The sequence below is a fragment of the Tachypleus tridentatus genome, chromosome 6 (assembly GCF_004210375.1).
Source record: "Tachypleus tridentatus isolate NWPU-2018 chromosome 6, ASM421037v1, whole genome shotgun sequence".
Taxonomy (NCBI): Eukaryota; Metazoa; Arthropoda; class Merostomata; order Xiphosura; family Limulidae; genus Tachypleus; species Tachypleus tridentatus.
Genome location: NC_134830.1, coordinates 115,589,807 through 115,612,383, shown reverse-complemented (window position 1 = coordinate 115,612,383; position 22,577 = coordinate 115,589,807). Strand labels below are relative to the sequence as shown.

Below are 22,577 nucleotides of genomic sequence, written 5' to 3'. Positions count from 1 at the left end.
GGTACAAAAAATTTAAATAAAACACTTGAATAGAGCAAAAATAAACATTATAATACAGTTCAGTAAAATTGTGTTAAGGGAGTCACATGTGTTAATTGTGTGGCATGCTCAATATTACTGGAGGGTTGTTGCTTTATAACTTGCATACAAGATGCATTGAAATTAGTCATTGTATGTGTGTGAGAGCTTCATGACTTGTAGCATGCATAAAAAAATTGCATACATATGGTAGCACTGAATGAGAATAGCTATTTATGTAAATAGAGGTAATATAACCTATTGGAATTAATCAAGATTTATCATACGCCACGCTACAAATAACTGGTAGACTGAAATGCAATATACCCTGAATATAAGTTAAACACATGTTAATAAGGCCTATACAAGTTTAAACAGATAGAGATAGATTACAGTATTGTTATAGTTAGAGATGGAATAATTATAATACACATTTACAGTCATATAATTATTCATTAAGTTGCTAATGCTTTTATGATTGTAAATGTAGGAAGCTAATCATGATAATAATTGATACACAATCATCTAAACTTGCCTGTAAATGCATAATACCTATTAATAAAGTATGTGATAGTTTAAATTATTAAAAGTCACTTTTAATAAGCTCTCATGGGTTAACCCATTAGCTTGGTCATTAGAGCACACAGTTGGTATACAAGAGATTCCCATTTTGAATACAAGTCCAAGAAATAATAAAAATTTAAAGTATCACAGTAGTTCAGATAGATATTGGAAGATTATAATATCTGCCATCAAGCCTTGCAGTTGTTTAGAAAGATATAGAGAGGTTATAATCCTGTTATTAAAATCTGTTGTAGTTTAACTGATAGAAAAAAAAATTATAACACCTGATATTAGGCCTTATAGTTGTTAAGATAGACATGAAGAGGTCATGACCCTGTCATTAAGACCTGTGGTAGTTTAGATTAACAAGGAAATACTATAAAACCTGTTAAAGCCTGTACAACTGGACTTTTATTTTTTTAGTACTTTTTACAAACTACAGACAAAATTATTATAAGAATACAATATTTTACAATATGACAACGAAGTTCTAGTGTAAATCTCAGCTAATATTCTACTATGCTACATTAAGTTGAACTTAAAACTGTATCATACGTTGTCAAGATACAAAACACCTGTAAAATGGAAAGATTCTCACACATCTAAATCACATGTAAATTGAAATGCTTCAAATATTTGACAAATTTGAATTTGTTAAAAGAGAACTATGAACAGTAAAGAAAATGTTAATATGTAAAGATTTTGCAACTCAAACATATGGCACATAATGAATGCCTTTTATCCTGTATTTAGTTAGTTCTCATTCTCCACACTTAACTACATATTCTTCAACTCTAGAGCAAAAAACTATACACAGCTCTAAAGATCATATTTCTGTTTTACCCACAGTTGTTCTTCTGTGTAACTGTTGTTAAATGTTACACTCCATGTTCATTCTGTAAAATATAGTTTAATCCACTGACTTTACATCACATTATACTTTATGATCTTTTATGTCAACACATAAGTGCTACATTTGTTCATTTTTCAAAATAAAATGCATAGAAGACCTCAGTAGTAATTACTGGGATTAATTACAAATTTATAGTACTTTTGTTTACATTTTCGTATACAACTCTGAAACCAACAAAGTATTTGTGTGTCTGGATTTGAATTTCACACAAAGCTAGAAGAAGGCTATCTGTGCAAACCATCCAGACTTTTAGTACTGAAAGAATAGAGGTAAGGCAGCTAGTCATCATCATCTTTCCTCCAACTCTTTTACCAACAAGTAGTGACATTGATTATCACATTATAACACCCTCATGGCTGAAAGGACATGCTTGTTTGGATTTGAGCCCAGAGTCCTTCAACCACCTGGCCATGCCAGGCACCAACCAAAGTCACAAACACAAGATCAATTTTTATATGTAAATAACTTAAATGATTGTATTCTATAAAGTTGATTGGTGTTTAAGGTTAAGCTCATTTAACCTGAGATGTGAAATCGTATCCGACCAAAAGTCTTACTAAAGAAGATTATTTTAGATATTTTTTGCTAATGTAGGGTTTTCTCTGAACAATATTTACCTACTTACCAAAGATTACATTAACTTACCTAGAAATGTAACTGGGTTTCCTACAAGTCCAAATCTGATCTCACTGACTTTAATTTTGCTGATATCATAAACTTTACTGATGAAAGGGCTACCATTCATAGGAGTGTCAAAATGATTTAGCAAAATTCTGTGTTCTCTTAAAAATGAGACATACAAACATGTAGAATTTATAAGGAAGATGTAATTAGATTTCATCAAGATACACTCACAATACTTATTATTTCAATTAAAATTAGAAGCTGAAGATCTCTGAAAAATGGATTATATGTTTTATAATACAATGTATTAGCTGAGAGAACTTTCCCATGATGTATTTTAAGTACTGGTTTTAAGCATTATCTTTTGTTTGTTTGTTGTGACTTATGCATAAAGCCACACAAAGGCCATCTGCTCTAGCCATTCCTAATTTAGCAGCGTAAGACTAGAGGAAAGGCAGCTAGTCATCACCACCCTCTACCAATTCTTGGGCTACTCTTTTACCAACAAATAGCAAAATTGACCATAACATTATAATGCCCCCCATGGCTGAAAGGACAAACATGTTCGGTGTGGCAGGGATTTAAACCCTCGACCTTCAAGTTACAAGTCAAGCTCTCTAGTCGCCTGGCCATGCTGGGCCAAACAATAAATATGTTTTTATTTGACTTTATGAATTGTAAAATAGTTCACAGACAATGAAGTAATAAGACAAATAACATTACTGGGAGTGTGGAACCTTTTTTCCTTCTCATTTGTTGAGACATTACAAAAGTAGAATGATGACACATTACAGGAGTAGAATGAAAAAGTATTTGTGCTTTATAAAGTTGCTTTTACTCTCTGTAGTATCTGATATTAAAATATTACAATTCTGTAAAAAAACCTGTTCAAAATTGTTTCTAAATTAAAAAATAAGATTTATATAAAATTAAGTCTTAATTATAATAGCTTTAGAGAAGTCACAAACAAAATTTCTCATTACTATATTTGTGGGAAAAAGAATTTATCTGTGTGTGTGTGTGCGTGCGTGCGTGCACACACAAGTTGTTATACCATATTGCATTAAAAACGTGCATTTCATAAATTAACAAATAAAAAACGGTAAAGGGTTGTTTTTTTAACACATTTAATTTAATGGAGAAAACAGTATGAATGTGCAAGTGTAATTCTGTAATTTGAGTTCATTTGCAGTAAAACAAAAATTACAATTACCTATGACCTTAGGAGTAAAGTGCACCTTGTAGTTTCTTGGGCTAGATTCTTTAATAGTAAATGGTAATGACTGTCCATAGGGATCTACAAAACAAAAAGATTAATGCATACATTAGAAGTTACTAAAACAACATTAATTTATTTCAAACATTGGATGGCCATTTATTAACTTCTCTCTCACATTTCATTTAATTATTGACCAGTGACACTGACAATGAAATAAAATCCTTAAATATTTTGCTAGTATTTTTCAATAATAAATACAGAGCAAATGTTAAAGTCAAAGAAAGAATATACATATTATATGGAATTCAGAAACAAAATATGAACATATTCTGTACAAGGATATTATTTTGTATTTTATGTTAAAGTAATTCATTAAATATGTTAGCATATATTTACCCTCAATAGAAATTCTCAGATCATTTACAGATCCAGAAAGGTTCTGAATAATAAAACTTGTTGGTTTGTTAATAGGAGCAGCAACCAAAGAATATCCAGTGACAGATGCTTTATTAATTTCATGAACCATTGTCTTGAAAAGACTGAGAAAGTCTTGCCTGTAAAAAGACAAAAAAAATAGACTAGCTGTGGAACTACAAATCTAGACAATGTCTCTAATGCATTACAGTAACTAAGAAATAGGTATTTCACAACAAAAACTTCAATAGAAACTCTTCTGGTCATTATTTCATAGTGTTACAAAACTGCTAATTACACAATATGGACAGGGGAAAAACACAATTACAAAATATGGTGTATGTATTTAAGTTTTATGCTTGTCATGGTATGTTGTACATAATGTCACTACCAGTTACCATTACTTCAAATTAAAATATTTAGGTACAATCTGATGGTATAATTTAACTTCAACCCCATTTTTTCTTCTGGCCACTATGACAGTGGACAAATTACTTTATAATCCATTTGTATTACAGTTACTAAAATATATCTTTCTGTCATTAGTACTTTTCTATTTAGTTAAATTAAATATATGGATAAAATGTATTATCATTAAAACAACAATAAAATTAAACCTATTTACATTGATGAGAGATAAAGTATACATGCCTCAACCTTCTACAGAGTTCCATTCAACATGACATCATGCATTTGATGTTAAAGATAAACATTTTATGCTACCTTAAACTGGTAATTTCACTACAGTTTCTGTTAAAGATTTAGATACCAGATACAGTATACAGGTATAGTTTAAAAGATCTTACAAATACATTAAGGAGTTCACTGAGGTTATACAAGTGCAAAATTAAAATTTGTACAATGGAAAAAATATTTTTAATCTTCACATGAACACCACCTCAAACTTTGACTTGTCAAATTCAGAGTGCTTTCAGAAGTTCAGAGGCATTTTTTTAGTACCATGGTCTAATATTTTTGTGTACAATGAAACTGTACTGTTGACTAAAATCTTACCACATTTTGTGAAAATAAACTTCATACATTTGCAACTGTAATGAACAATACTTCTCTTATATAGAAAAATGATTAAAAATTATACAACATTAATTACTAGCAGAATGAATATGTAAATAACAAATGTGATATAAAAAGAAGTTATTGTGATATTGAACCTTGAACTGGATTTCTGATAAAGGATTCACTGTTGGTGTGTTCTATGGACTCTGCTAACAAAATCAATACACCAAATTACAGGCCACCAACAAAAACATGCAAACTAGGTTGAACATAACACATCTAAACCTTCTATCAAAATATCTCCTAACTGTTTTAAAGTTTCTAAGAACTAAAAATATAATAATTCTTTAAACAAAATAAAAGCAAAATTAGTTTCATAGAAAAATAACAAAATAAATTAATTTTGTTATTTTAAAATGTTTGGTTACTGCCTGCATTGTCATCATGTTCATTTATCTAAAAAGTTAAAGTCAGAAAAGAAATCCACTAACCCATGTATTTTCAGAAAAAAAAAAACCTTTTTTCAGAAGTAAATGATAAATTTAAAAGTTAAATGTAATAAAAGGTTACTATGAGAAGATAAAATATTATAAAAAATATTTATTACTCAAAATTATAAAGAAATGTAAAACTTAACTTTCTGGCAGCCACATATAAATACAACTTTACATACAGTACCTGACCATCAGTTCTAATTTAAGTTTGCACCACTACAGTACATATATTACATTTTTAGTTTATATTCATATATTGAACTAGAAAAGTCTACTTACTCCATACAGCTGTGCATAGCAAACAATAATAACAATGAGTGTTTAGTAAAACACAAAACAATGTCACTCTGAGATAACAAAAATGTTTCACATATCATGGGTAGCCTATAATACATACCAAAATATTTCAAAAGAATTCAAAATAATTCCACCTGAAAACTCTCCAGTTTTTCCACAAATTTCTTGTGGTATTATATTGACATCTACATTTTTCACATTATAGGCTACTGCCCACACGTGATTCTGCACATTCTACGATGAAGGAATGTAGGCTTGGGAGGATGCAAGATGTCTGTTTTTCTTAAACACAGAATATCACAGACCTTATTTTCCAAAAGTATATTCTGATACTGTTAAGAGCTATGCAGAAGTTGCCTTCTAAATATTAATGATGGATAGAAAATGACATAAGCAAACTCACACTTGCACAATGACATAAGCATTAAACCTCTGTGTAAAGCATAATATTAGTAGCAAACTCTACTAACATCTACCACATATAGTGTCTGTATGTGTCAGCTACACACACACTACAAAATGAGTACTACTTGACCTTTTGTTTTTAAATCAGTTAATTATTACATGACTAAAGAAAATATCACCTACATCAAATCCATACAAGATGGCTCACACAATTATTTAAAGCAGGTGAACACCTTGTACAGAAAAAGAGGAAAAACTTCAGCACATCCTTGTTAAATAGTAAAATAACCCTGGTTTACATCTAGCTGAAATCAAACTTCATGAATAATCAGTGTATGTATGAATCTTCTGTATGCAGACTACTTTAATGAGCTCATCAATCTTATAAAGTTTTATACAACATATATAAGTCAATGATAAAGAATGTTTTAGTTTTATACAGCACACCAATGTCAATGATAAAGAATGTTTTAGCTTTACACAGCACACCTAAATAAATGACAGAGAATGCTTTAGACCTAGGCAAAACACCTAATGACAGAGTGTGTGTAAGCTTTCTTTATCACATCTAGATCAATGATAGAGAATGTTTAAAGCCTTACACGTCATGCAAAGGTCAATGGCAGAATATGTTGAAAATAGTCTCAATCATATTAAAGTCATACAAAATCTTATTTTATTACATCCTAAACAATGCTCTAGCCAGAACATCAATACCTGTTTGAAATAATGCATATATATATATACACACACATGTTAAATTTTTTAAACAATCATCAAAATTAACCTACACAAAATTTTGTAAATTCAGATTAATAACTAATAGATGTATAGTAAATTTTTATACTAAAAATGTGGAAGTTTGTTTTGGACCCAGTTACAACTATTCAATATCCTGGACTGTCTTCTTTCATGTAATATACTAAAAGTATGTCATTCCTAACAATACATCAGTATCATTACTGGAATTTGCGAGGTCTTTAGAAGTCAAAATCATGGATATATTGAATATTTCCTTAGCTAGTTCCATGATTTTTGCAAAGTTCTTTCCCCTTGGACATAGCACAGACAACATGCAAGAATTTTTGTTTTGTATAGTAATAATCATCTCATCAGAAAAAATACAAATATAAAGAAGTCTCAGAAACTGCACACATTAATTGTAACACACACACACACACTGAAAGGCTTTACATTAAACAATTAATGAACACAGAATATAACTTAATTAATTTACTTTTTCAACTAAATGAGAAATCTCAATGCGCACAGTTCCCTTCATATTTAAAACAGTTGGTTCAAAGCTTTAATGCATTTCAAAGCATTTCTCCTGATGTCTTAAAAACAAAACCGTCAAATGTGGCAGATGCTACACATATCAAGACCATGTTATTTCTGTTTATCTAGTCCAGTTTTCTTAATTATAACTATTATTGTTTCTCTGTGATAGAAGTTCATAAAATATTCTCAATAACATAATTTTCCTTATAAGCTGCCTTTAAAGTGATTACATATTGATCATTTTTCTTTCCTTTTCTCTGCAATTCAGTGATTTCCAGTTTCAGCAAAGTCTAGGACAACAACAGTTAAGGCTTTTCACTTATGAAATAAAACAAAATTTATTTATTTATTATGAGCAGTAAAAACTAAAACTCAATAGAGAAAATCATTGGAGAAAACTGTTACATACGATTACAAAGATAAATGGTAAATTCATTTTCCCTCACATCCCTAGTTAACATTCTATAATCGCTACATATATTCTGTATAGTAAAATGAAAAAAGGCTGCATGTGACACAGAGAGAACATTTCATGATTCAGTTCGATTTTATTTTGTTATTAAATTTGCCTTTTCTCTCTTTTTTTTGCCATATTTCGCGATCTCTGAATGAAATTGGTTGGCTGGGCGTTTTTTGGTGCAAAGCAACTAGGGTATCTGCGCCCTGAATGAGAAATACATTATTATAACTTCCACAATCAATGACTTACTAGTATGGAAAGCTATTAATTTCACAGGTGGTCTAGAATTACTTCATGATTGTTTTATCTTTTTATTTTAAAGCTATTAAATTTAAAAGCTTTATTGGTGATAATATCACGAATATCTCTGCTGGGTGGTTGATTCGATCAACTTTAATATCTCAAAATAAATGTCCATATCAAATCCAAATGGAGTTTTAAATTATATCCTTAATGATATCGGTATTAACTGAGAAAATAAAAGCTATTCGTTGATTATCAAAATGTTCTATACCTACATCATGACGGAATAAGTAACAGTAATACATTGCCTCAACATTCACACACTGTACCTCAATTACTGTAACGTAGCGAATACTTTACAGTTTACTTACCTTTACAAAATATTGTAATTTACGTCACTTCACCAAATATATACACCGATAAATTACATATTAGGTTGTATAATGACCGAAATTTAATGTTAATGATATTCATGCTAACTATTTCACTAGCAATCTTTATGCCTTAAAATTTATATTAAAGGTTTCTCGTTTTCTACGCCTTCTGAGTATTATACCCCATTCGCTCAATACGCTGTTTCTAGCGTAGAATTAGGACTGCTACAGAATTTCAAATGGCCAGTATACTTTTAAGTGTGACTCGCTTTCTGAATGTTAAATAAAATATGCAGTTAGAATTAATGGTACAAGCTAAATATTTAATTTGTTTATAACAGTGGTTCTTCAACAAAGATGTGCTCAATTAAAAGCGTAATAATATTATATGTTGTTAACCGCTATCACATGGTGTATTTGCATCACAAAGTAAATATAAACAAGGGATACACATATGACGTCATACCCTGTGTGCTTGAGTGCCAGATTTGAATTAAAAACAAAACATTGCTTTGTATACTAATACATTTCGCGAATAATAATTATAGCATTTGGCTGTTTATTAATAACAGTCACGGCCAGGAAAAAGTCTGCTAAGAACTTGACCCTCCCGCAACGACCAAATAGCAAATCATACCACAGATACACAGATAATATTGGGTCAAACCGGTGCAGTTTCCGCATGATGTAAAGACCCGGCATGGCCAGGTAAGTTAAGGCGTTCAACTCATAATCTGAGGGTTGTGGGTTCGAATCCCCAAACATGCTCGCCCTCCCAGCCGTGGGGACGTTATAATGCGACGGTCAATCCCACTATTCGTTGGTAAAAGAGTAGCCCAAGAGTTGGCGGTGGGTGGTGATGACTAGCTGCCTTCCCTCTAATCTTACACTGCAAAATTAGGGACGGCTAGTACAGATAGCCCACGAGTAGCTTTGTGCGAAATTCAAAAACAAAAACAAAAAATAAAAGCTTTCATTTGGCTGTTAGAGTAGAGACGCACGGCTCAATAGTTATGATAGTCACGTGCCATATTTTACAGATCGATTTGAAATAGGCGGAGACGCTTTTGGTATAGAACCACTTATTTTTCAGTTCACGGTCAAGTATACAAAAGAAATCTCGTAAATTGCGACATATTATGATTTATAATTTTTTTTTTTTTTACACAATCATGCAAACTATTCATATGCAAAGATTTTACTCGTTTCGCAGATATCTTTCAAACATTGTCACTATTTGAAATTCTCACAGCAATTAGCAAGTAGTTTTATGAAATAACTTATTACATAGTTGTAAACATTCCTGCATTTTATTTTTATCTAATTGTAATTATGTGTTGTTTGTTAAGTTTTATTAGTTTTCAAGATGTGCAATTTTACATACCTCTACGGAATTGATCTTTTAACGTGCTGGTTTCTAGTGGTTCACTACTAATCGATGTAGTTGTACCTTGTTTGTTTGTTTGTTTTAAATTTCGCGCAAAGCTACTCGAGGGCTGTTTGCGCTAGCCGTCCCTAATTTTGCAGTTTAAGACTAGAGAGAAGGCAGCTAGTCATCACCACCCACCGCCAACTGTTGAGCTACTCTTTCACCAACGATTGACCGTCACATTATAACGCCCCCACAGCTGAAAGGGCGAGCATGTTTGGTGCAACTGGGAATCGAACCCGCGACCCTCGGATAACTAGTCGAACACGCTTGGCCATGTCGGGCCAGTTGTACCTTGTCTCAGGCTGGTTACTTGACCTAATTCCGTGTAGAATGGGGCATTTCTTAGGGGTGATAGGGTTTCTGTAATATGTAAAATAAAACCGATATCACTATACAAACAGAGTTGGCATTTTTACATACGTAAATTATATGCAGTATAAAAAAATGGTAATTTTTATGGCACGAGAATGCAAAATTTATAAAGTAGCTTGTAGGAATAGAGCTAAGAAGAAACTGTGAACTTAGGTTTCGTTTTCTACAATGTAACAGTCTGTTAATAATTGCTTACCAGGTAATACTTTTTATGCAAAACGTATTTTACGCTTTCTTCACTTGAAGCGTTTTAAACACATAAGGTCCATCTCGAAATAGAGGTTTCTTATATTCAAAGTGTTTGGACAGTATTTTTTGTGATACTCAAATTGTACAGACTCACATATCGTTGAACCAAACATCAAAAAATAATTCGAGTTTTTAGTTTCACTTCATTTATTTATAGTGTACTCAACTAAGAGAATTTTTAATAAGAATTCAAATCCAATATCATAAATTTAGCTTTACGATATAATATTTAATTTTCATTTAAAGTATATCTAGCAAAATGTATAAATCCCAAACTTCTTGATGACGAGAAATCCACTAAAACCAAAAATGTATCTCACCACGGCTAGTATAGGTATTAACACTTTTATTGGTAAGCAGAGAACAAGGTTTCGACCTTCCTAGGTCATCGTCAGGTTAACAGAGAAATGTTTTAACTGACCGTTTCCGGGTACATGTTTTAAGAACGAGAGTATAAACGGGTACGGGGATTGTAGGGGGCATTGCAGTTGGAATGGTTTGTTTTGAATTTCACGCAAAGCTACACGAGGGCTATCTGCGATAGCCGTTCCTAATTTAGCAGTGTAAGACCAGAGAGAATGCAGCTAGTCATCACCTCCCACTGCCAATCTTGTGCTACTCTTTTACCAACATAAAGTGGGATTGACCGTCACATTATAACGTCCCCATGGCTGAAAAGGCAAGCATGTTTGGTACGACTTGGATTTAAATCGGCGACCCTCGGATTACGACTCGAGTGCCTTTACCACCTGGCCACCCGGACCGCAGTTAGATGTCAGATTATTAACTAGTACGGGTATAAAGGTGTGTGTGTTTTCTTATTGCAAAGAAACATCGGACTATCTGCTGAGTCTACCGAGGGAATCAAACTCCTGATTTTGGCGTTGTAAATCCGTAGACTTACCGCATTACCAGCGGGGACAGGTATAAAGGTGTTCCTTTATATTGATTTAATTTTGGTTTTAGTTATTGTATAAGTATGGCTTTTTTTGCATTTGTTTATATTTGTTTCCTTATACTACACCAATATAATTTATAAAATAAAATGTAACAACTGCCGTGACCTATATGTTGGAGAAACAAGCAGAAAAATAGAAACTAGATTTAAAGAACACAAAAAACAACAACAACATCTTCACACGTGTTTGAACACTGCAAATCAAATAAACACAACATAACCTTAGAAAACACCCAGATACTAAGTTGGGAAACAAATATAACAAACGCAAAATCAAAGAAGCCCTATTTATACAACAACTAAAACCAAAATTAAACCAATATAAAGGAACACCTTTATACCTATACTAATTAATAATCTAACTTCCAACTGCGTCGCCACCTACAAACCTGTACCCGTTTATACTCTCGTCCCTAAGACATGTACGCGGAAGAAGTCAGTTACAAACTCTCACTTTGTTAACCTGTTGATGACCAAGGAAGGCCGAAATATTGCTCCCTGCTTATCAGTAAAAGTGTTAATACCCATACCAGTCGTTCTGAGATACAAAACCAAAATTTATACTTCAGATAATACAGATCATAATATTATGAAACCAATAATACAAAATATTACTGGACAATTTTCTGTAGATTACTAATAAACTTGAGGATTAGCAATCTGACTGCTGTTTATTAAGAGCAATCACTTTTTATTGTTACAAGTTTATGTTTCCGTGGGTGTTATGATTGGTTTGTATGCATTCCAATATTTACACTTGACTCGTAGATACCATGATCGGCTTGTATGCATTCCTGAATATTAGCTTGACCAATTGTTGAGAAACATTCGTAAGAGTATATGAGTTCTAATAGGAAGAATTAGTTAAATACATGTCACGTGATATCAATGCGATAGGGATAGTACTGGATCATCTGATTAATTGCAATATAACATATTGATGCATTAACGCCAGCTATTGATGTTAATCAGTAATAGTTGTCTCAGAAGGAAAACATTAATACAAACATATTTTAATATACAAACAATAAAACAATTTATAATAACGATTATTATACATAGTTAATACAAATAATGATTTACATACAAAGAGTTTACAAACTTACAAATAGTATTAAGTCTTCCTTCCGGTGTGTAACTTCCTTGATATCATATAAAGGGTTTACGATGAGTAAATTAATTCCAAGTTAACGTAGATACAATATTTGTAAAAAGGAGCTAGCTAGCTCTGTATTTTCCACTGGTCTCACGCCGTTTACAAGCTGATTTTTCACCGCTGAATTTGTGTATTTTTTTCGTAAAAATATTGATATCCAATGTAAATTCACTGAAGTTGAATATTTTGTAATGCTCGAAACTGATAAACGTTCCTGGTTAAATATCTATATTTTCTCGATTAATAAGCTTTAATTGAAATTATAGCTTTTGAGATTTATAGTATATCAATTGTATCAAATCAACAATATATATGTATATATATATATATATATAGTCTCCCTTCCAGTTGCAATGGCTACCTCTGATAACAGATGTTATATTCAAAACAAGCCCCCTTTCCGGGTTGTAGCTGATGTTATGGTAGATAAAAGCTGGCCTGAAATACTTTTATTAAAAAACTACTGAGTCACAATTTATAATGGGCTGCCTCAGAGAAAAGTTTAAAAAAACAACAAAAAACTGACATATAGAACCAATCACATTTTGAAACAAATTTTTGGCTGTATTGTTCCGCCAATTACATCATAGATTTGTTAATATCTATAGAAAAATTTATAAAATGATAATAATAAAATGGTACGAAGTAGAAATTAACATCCAACAAACAGTTTCTTATTAATCAATATATAAAACGATGTACATATGAAAGTTAGGTACTCTGTTTTGAGTCGCAAGCACACAGGTAGTTTTTACTAACTGGTAATTATTTTAGAAATACTAAGTTTACAGTATGTCATAAAATATTCGTTTGATAGATTTAAAGATTACCACTGGTTATAAAGTTTGTTCGCTGTAATTAAAAACGTTTGGTTATTTGATGTAGTAGTTTTACCACAATTGTTATTATCTAAGTAACGAATATTAAATAAATGTAAATGACGAAAATTAACACATGTTGTTAACGTATAAATAAAATATTATTTTAAAAGACACAGATATAAAGTCAGCTAATCTGTTTTGTATCACAAGTAACGAAGTTTAAAAATATTTAAATATGCATATTTTATGGTAAAACTTTGTGTTCACTTTTCAATAGTTAATTAAATAGTATAGTTATACATTTTCATACAGAAAATATGTGCACAGGGACGTTTAGCTGAACCTCTTTACCTATTCATAACACAGAGTAAAATGGAAAGATATGAGATATAATTAATACACGTACTACCGGAAACCTTATTTTAATGTGCAATTAAACAGCGATAATACTTTAGTTCCAAGTTCAACTCTGGATATAAGTTAGTGGTTTTATGAGTCTTTACAAAATAATTAAAATCCATTAACCAAAAAGAAATGATATTACAGATTTAGTTGCAAACAGAATAAATTATGATGAAATGTAATTAATATGTACGCGTTATTTATTTATACAAATATCAAATATGATTATAAGGTAAACATAGTATTGTATTACAATATGCAAGCGTACCACGTGTTTGCTACTCCAAAGTTTAACTTAGAATGTTTCATCCATATACTGGTTAGTGAAATAGCTAAGTTTCTCTTCCCTTTCCTAGTTACCCACTGCTTCGGGTAATTAACTCCATAACGCCCCCAGTGGCAGAGCGGAATGTCTTCGGACTTTCAACGCTAAAAACTTGGTTTCGATACCCGTGGTGGGCAGAGCACAATAGCTCATTGAATTGCTTTGTACTTAATTTAAAACAACAGCAACTCCACAATATCAATACGTGACAGTAATTCAGAAGATGGCCACAAGTTGGTGTATTTCAGTTTGATGAGAGGCCAAGCAATGTATCGAGCTTAGGAAATTTTCATCGCAAATTTGTGAGTGCATCAACTTTTCTGTTTGCTCAAGAGTAACAACTCCTATTTTTCAGTCTGGCGATAAAGCATTTGGTATGAAAATCAAAGAATTTATTTGCCAATTTAATATACATTTAATTATAATTAATTATAATCTAATAATTATTTAGTGTACATGTGCACCAGATATCTGCTAGAAGCGCCATCAGCGTCGAAAGTGTCATTCACAAATTTATTACTGTGAGCTTCTTTAACAGTAGTGAAAGTAATATCTGAAAAAAAATATTCACAAAAAATCAAAACCAGTGTATAAAGTTTTACTATTACTCCTTACGTATATAATAATTTATTTTACAACGCAATTTGCAAAAAAAAAAAAAAAGACAAGATTTTCTGCATAAAATATTTATAATAAAATCAGCAAATCTTGTTAAAGCTACTGTTTTAGGGACAAATCAATAAGTCTTTGATTTGATAAAGTAATTAATAAAGTAAATAATCACTGTATTAATTACTGTAGTTATAAAGTTTTAATAACCCTAAAATCGTGAGTTGATCGTTCAGAAAGTACTATATTTCGGTAACAACTTTAAACAAGAGAAAATCCGTTAGGCCACTTTCTCATATAAAATAATTTGAAAACGTTTGCGGTTCGATCTCTCGATTCGAAAAACACAATAAAACACTCAAAAAGTTGTTTCGCTGTTGATGGCAAGTCTTTCCGAAACAAGGCTACTTTTTTTCAGGGCTGTTCTAGAACATTCTTAGCAAATAAATATAAATGTTCTTCTGTTATTTCTCACGACCTTCGATGGTTGAGGTCTAATTAATTAAATTTAAGTCTGAGACAATGAAAGTGGTTAGAAAGAGAAACAAGTATCTTATTCTCACTGTTCCTTCTGTTCTATACTTTTCTTCTTTCTGTGATTGGATTCTAGTGTTTCTAGACGGCCTCTTTTCCTGAACGATTTAACTTTAAAAGAAGCCCTATCGTGACCACACCCACAAGGTTTGCATTTCATGCAAACATCACGCCTTTTAATCTTGCACTTGAAACTGAAATTTGGGTAAACATGGATTTGTAATATTATTCTAGTTTATAATTACTAACTTAGCACACTGAAAACAAATCTTACATGGATAAACTCCTTAGCAAAAGTCAATGGACTTTCACCAAATTTTGGCATGAAGAGAGGGAACAACTCATGTTCAAATAAACTTTTACAGCAGGGGATGAATCAATGAGCATGGAAGTTCTATTATTCAAAAGCTGTAACACTAAGTTACATATAATTATTGTTGAAAGTCAGTTTTATTGTATTTTTGTCATTTTTCGGAAAGTGTGATAAGCAAAACAGTCAGTAACTACTGGACGATTGACTCCCGATTTTAGGGTTAAATATCCTTATATATATAGATATATATCTTTCATACAACATTTTAAAATCATTACCTTTAAAATAATTTAAAAAATATATTTGTTTTTTACTGAGTATTATTCTGTGGCTCACCTCTATACTTCTTGCGCCCTATCACATTAGTTTAACTGTTGCTTTATGACACTCGTAGAGAAAGTTTGTTTGTCATTTAGCACACAGTTATACACTGAGATATCTGTGTTGTGCCCATTACCAGTATCAAAACCCGATTTTAGCGGTTTAAGCCCTCGGGCTTACCACTGAATTACTGTGGACCGGATAGAAAGAAGAAATGATAATTAGTTACGGAGTCATGAAACAATTTGGAAAAAAGCAACAGTTTTTTGTTCGATCTCTCTATGTAAGAGGTCAGTTGGAAGATTATATTCGGGTTATATCCGCCAAAGTTAAGTATAAACAGGTACACTGAATTAATTTATTCAAATATGTATATAACGATAACTGTTTGGGGTGTATGTAATGAATTAGTTTATTGTCCGAAATACATGTTTATCAGATAGAAACTGAATGTTTCGGTTAAACAAATACCTTACTTAGAAATAAACCTCCTTCTCTAAAGTCACAGGTCAATCTTACATTACAGACTTCAATGCTTATCGTTATAAAAACATAATTGACCAGTTAGTACACAGAACTCCTGGGATATATATACTCTTCATTAGATATAGAAAACTATAAAGCCTTCTTCTGGCTACACAGTTTTTTTCATATACATAGCTTTTTTAACGCTTTTGTAAACAACCATACGAGAGAGAGAGAGTTTTTTGTTTTAATTTTGCGCAAAGCTATTCGAGGGTTATCTGCGCTAGCCGTCCCTAATTTAGCAGTGTAAGACTAGAGGGAAGGCAGCTAGTCGTCACCACCCACCGCCAACTCTTGGGCTACTCTTTTACCAACGAATAGTGGGTTTGACCGTCAAATTATAACGCCTCCACGGCTGAAAGGGCGAGCATGTTTGGTGCGACCGGGATTCGAACTCGCGACCCTCGGATTATGAGTCGAACGCCTTACTTAACACGCTTGACCATGCCGGGCCGAGAGAGAGAGAGCGCGCGCGCGCGCGCGCGTGTGTGTTTTAATTCCTGGTTACAAGCTGTTAATGCATAAACATATATCTGATTAATACAGATACAAGAGTTGAGGTAGATTACTTTCTGAATATACGCGGGGAATGTGTGTGTTTTAATTCCTGGTTACAAGCTGTTAATGCATAAACATATATCTGATTAATACAGATACAAGAGTTGAGGTAGATTACTTTCTGAATATAGTCTAGACTCACAGTTCTCAAAGTAGGTCGGCGAGACTTTATCATAGAGACGTCATCACGAGTAGATAAGATTCTTTTTAAACCTTCACTGACACGAGACAAAGTAATATTTTCAGCGATAATTTTATTTCTGGTAGTATTATCACTACACAAAGTTGCTTATTCGTGAAAGTTAGGTACTTCAGATTGGCTATTATGTGAATTTCTATTAAATTAATAGATAGAGTACTCAGCTGACGTGAGTAGGGCTTTCGAGGCTCTAAAGCTAAAGTATTTTTGGAAAACCATGGTTTCATTTGAAAAGGTATACATAATAAAAGCGTGTAGAAAATAAATCGCAATAATATGATACTTCAGATTGTGATTCGCTTGTGTTTCAAACATTAAAGCTGGCTTCATTGTAACGTACACTGTTTCATTTTCGAAGACTCTGAGAGATACAGAAATGTATTTGTGCTAAATGAAACGAATGTCTTGAAGTGCAGACCTTCGTTCATTTACGTTTCTAATAGCAACATGAAAAGCCTTTAAACATTTTCCTAACATGGTGTAATTTTAATTAAAAAAAGTATTGTCTTATTTTAAATTTACTAATTAAATGTATAGTTAATGTGTTCTGGCATGCCATAAGAACGACAACAGCCTTCCCAATTATAAACACTTATCATTAAATATAACAGTTTGTTCACTGTACAGAATGAAACAATTAGCATAAATATACAGAAGTGGTATGATTAACATGCAACTTTGTTTGACTAAAAAGTATAAAAGTTAGGAAAGAACCGCATTTGGAAGAACCATAGTAATGATTTTACTTAGGAAAATATCGTTTCGTTGGAAAACAAAGTCATTATTTTACTTGTTATACCTTGCTTTATCTGCAGGTTGCATATACAGTATATTTACTGTGTTAAACTATTCCTTGCCATACCCAACGATAACAGAGGTTCGATATGAATCGCTAGAAGGACAACTTTTCCCCGCAATGACAATCTGCAGTACAGAAGAGTATGTTGTTTTTATGACTTTCTAAAAACTCTGTCACTGAAAAATATTTCTACTAGTTCCAATATCGTTTTAACTTTGTGTTAGTCCGAAATTACAGACTACTGATTTAGGTAACATGATATTTTTGTTTAACGTGTTGATTAACTATTCTTTTCCAAATTTTATCTTAAAGATGTTCTAAGCATTGACTAGTGATGTCATGCTTAAGTTACTTATTTTCTCTTCAAATTATACTTACAGCTGGTACAACGAGACAGACTTTTGACACCAAAGTATATTATTATAAGTTACGAACGATTGCTTTGTGAAACTAAACGCTTCATACATATAGTGATGTTAGTTACCTGATAAAATCTCTCCATATGCTAAAAGATTTCTTGTTTATGCAGACTGGCATTACTTTTCTGTTGCTAGAAAAGCAATACAATGCAAATAAAAATATATAAAGTAATATATTTATAAGATTACGAACATTATAGAATATTACGATTTATATGTGGTATTTATGAATAGAAAAGAAGTTTGTTTAAACTAAGTTAAAGAAATCTGAGTAGTTAATCGCTTTGAAAGGTAAAAACAGTCGTTGTTACCTTTTATCCTGAATAAAATCTAGCATATTATATAGCATTTAAGGTCATGGAATAAGTCATCATATATCACTTAAAGTCAAATGATGTGGTCTCTATAATGTGTAATATTAGATATAGAGTTGATTCTTTATCCACCATCCTGCCAACATCTTACTTCCATTACTGCTAAATATGTCACACTCCTGTATGGAAACCATGGATGTGTTTCAAACTTAACTAATAAAAATTACAAAATAGGAGTATGTTTCAAATATTTTAAAAATCAAATGACGAACTGAAAAAGAAATTAGTTGTTTTTCTTTAGTGAAAACCTCGTTAGTGTTACAATAGAAAACCAGAACACTTTCATTAATAACTGAGTCTACAAATAAATATTTCAATCAAATCGATCTTGTGATGTAATGCCGTGATAATGGCTTTAAACAAACATTTCAATAAAATCCTTTTTTTCACGTGAGGTATGAATACATTGTTGTAACACAGTCAGACAATTCTAGAAAAGGTCGCAAACCCTGTATCCTTCTGCAGGAACTAGCAGTTATAACTTCTCGGAGAGAAACAAACCAATTAACACAGTCATTTTTATAACCATCCAACAGTTGAAAGAGTGAATCAGATTGAGTTGTTATTTTTTACTTTTTTTAAATACCTTTCTGTTTGTTTGCTTGTAGTTTATGTCTGTTTTCTTATAGTTATCTGCTGAATCGAACCACTGATTTTAACACTGTAAATCCGAGGACTTACCGCTGTCCTACCGAGGGACTTGTTTGAAGTCAAACACAAAGCTACACCATGAGTAATCGGTGCTATTTCTGTCAAGGGTATCGAAACCCGGGTTTTGGGGGGTTACAAGCGTTCGGGCTTACCGCTGAGAGTTGTCCGGTGAGACTCTGGTAAGTTTACGAACTTACACAACTAAAATCAGTGATATGATTCTCCGTTGTAAACATAGCAGATAGCCCAATGTGACTCTTCTCTAAAGCAAAGAAACAAACAAACAAGTTTTCTCTTATAAACCAGCGGTAAGTTTACGGATTTACAACGCTAAAATCAGGGGATCGATTTTCCTCTGTGGACTCAGCAGATAGCGCGATGTGGCTTTGCTATAAGAACACATACACTCTTATAAACAAAAGTTATAGCATTTGCGAAACAAGTCAATCTAACGTAACCATTGTCAAATATAACTCGAATAGGAATGACTAAATGTCGATTATACTTATTACACTTATTCAATTTGCAAAATTATATTTTAATGTTTTTCTTTTATATCAGTCTTGATATGTGAAAACAAAACAAAATCCTATTAGATGCCCGTAGATTTTAAATTCTGATTATACTTAAATATATATATATATATATATGAATTTGAAATAAAGTAGTTTATTATGAACAGAATTAAGATAATAACTAAATATTCATAAAAACATACTTAGAGTTTAGTAAAACAAGTTTTTATACAATAAAATCTTTATTTATTTATTTTAACAATTATTTTAAAGTAATTATACAGGTGGAAACATTTTAGCGATCACAATGGTATGAATGGAATACCGCCTGTAATACTATCTCCTGTTTTCTGATTTGATATTAAAGTATAATAACTGAAATAGTGCTATATATAGTTTTATTACAATAGTGTTAAAGTATCACAGTCTAAAGAGTGCTACTTGTTGTTAGATTGTAATGATTTTAAATGTTCAAGATCTCCAGAATGTTATATATCAACATTATAAAAAGTGTCTTTTACTCAGATTATCACAGGTTTTTAAGTAAGCTTTATTTTGTCCAATGGTTTATACACGAACTCTTGGTTATCAATAATTTTTTACATGTCATATTAAACGTAAAACATCAAAAGTCCCCATAAAAAACGCTGTATAATTAAAAATTCTTCTGTAGTTAATGTTTTTTTTTTCTTTCCAGTTTTAACAAGTCCGAAGCTTGCTTGTATAGCAGCCTTGTTTGTCCACCTCTGTCTGCTGACGACCTGGTAAACCACTTCTTTTATTACAATTTCCTTGAATAAAAAGTTGAGAATGAAATCGAACGATGTCCAGTTACTTAAATCAACAGTATGTTGGTCTCCTTGGTTATCATGAATACTCAATAAATTGTTTAAAAAACTAGTACGGTCTGAGAAACTTTAAAATTTCGACTTTTGGAACAAAATGTTTAGTTTAAAAGCAGAATACTTTATTTAACTGTTCTTAAGTTTATCTACTGGATATTTACCTTTTGTAATAATTTTCTTTTAATGAAAACTGTTGTGGAATTTTCGCATCTCGAGGCCTCAGCAGTCTATATATGTAACAGTCAAACGTGTTTATTTTTTAAAGAAATTTCTCATTTCTTATAGTTTTCGTGTACAAGTGGAAAATGAGTTATTTTAATAATCTGTAAAGTGAACCGAAGTAGAAGTTTGGTTCAGAATGTTTGGTCAAAACTACACAAGGGCTAATTGCTCATAGCCGCTCCTTATTTGAACTGGGACTAGTGAAAAGAAACAACCACCAGCCCTTGGACGACTCCGATCAGTTACTGAGACTTGAATGTTACGGTTATAATGCACCCACGCCCCAAAGTGCGAAGGCGCGATTTCCCGACAATAGAGTGAGAATCATAAATCCTAGAACTTTAGAGTCTGGATACGTTAACCACTAGGCTGTTCTCAAGTGATTCTTCTTCTTCTTCATGCGTCAAATCTGCGGCAGACATCACGACCATGGCATGCCAGACTTCTCTGTTGTCAATCCTCCTTATCAACTCGATGTTGCTCATTGAGTTCTTGGTGACATAGTTATTGAAGCTGTCGATATATTTAGTTCTTTGACACCCTCTGCTTTTCCTCCCTTCAAGTGATTATCCGTGAGAAACGTAACGACGCGTATTTACTCATAGCATTACAAGAAAGGTAGAATATTATAAAGTATTTGTTGTTCTAGTGGACGTTTCTCCACCTGTTTCAAACATTTAAAGTTTTTGTGTTTGTTTTTATTATATACGGCACGGCATTGCTTGGTGGATAAGGCACTCGACTCGTAATCTGAGGGTCTCGGGTTCGGATCCCCGTCACACGAAGTATGCTCACCCTTTCAGTGAAAAACCCTTAGACGTTACGGCTGAGCTTACTTGCTGAAAGTTGTATAATAAATTGTTAAGCCTGAATGGATTTCGTTTAATTTTTAGAAGTAATCTATGAATTCTAAAAGAAACTCATGTACTTAACAAAAGTTAAACAGTTTCTCTTGTTTATTGGGGTTACAGATTTACAGGTAAAAACGATTTTATGATCACAAAACAGCGAGTATATTTATATATATTTATATTATCCTCATCCAACAAAAAAAGTGTTTATAGGTTTTAACATCGCGAAATCTCAGCATGGCTTGGTGGTTATGGCGCTCGACTCGTAATCCAAGAGTCACGAGCACGAATACCCGTCACACTATACATGCTCGCCCTTTCAACCGTGAGGGCGTTATAATCCCACTATTCGTTGATAAAAGAGTAGCCTAAGAGTTGGCGTTAGTTAGTAGTGACTAGCTGTCTTCCCTGTAGTCTTACACTGCTAAATTAGGAACGGCTAGCGTCTTTCAAAATCAAATAAATAAACAATAAACATCAAGAGAATTCGTTTAAGGTTTACGTTTAACTTACGAATATGACAGTCGTGCAGAATACTATTTCAACATGCAGTAGAAACGCTTAATAAGTGTAAATATCTCAAATAAAATAACTGCTATGCACTCAAAACCTTTTATTATTATTCTGTGAGTTAGTTAGAATAACTGATTAACATAAATTGTTTGAATTTTGCCCAAGGCTACTTGAGGGCTATCAACAGTGGTGGTCTAGAGAGAAGGCAGCTACTCAACACCACCAACCGCCAACTAGTTCTTCGGTAAAAAAAAAAAAAAGGCAAAACATTGAAATCTATAAAAGCTGCAA

General features: G+C 32.2%; 1 pseudogene across 1 annotated transcript in view; it reads right to left on the bottom strand.

The window, feature by feature from the left end:
* The window catches only part of LOC143253376 (filamin-C-like), a 44,933-nt pseudogene extending 36,668 nt beyond the window's left edge, over positions 1 to 8,265 (bottom strand). Inside the window, exons 1-4 of the transcript XR_013029555.1 lie at positions 8,225 to 8,265; positions 3,735 to 3,892; positions 3,333 to 3,416; positions 2,141 to 2,278 (exon numbers count right to left, since the gene is read on the bottom strand). The product of XR_013029555.1 is annotated as a filamin-C-like (transcript). The remainder of the gene's footprint in view (positions 1 to 2,140; positions 2,279 to 3,332; positions 3,417 to 3,734; positions 3,893 to 8,224) is intronic.
* Between the last annotated feature and the right edge of the window lie 14,312 nt (positions 8,266 to 22,577).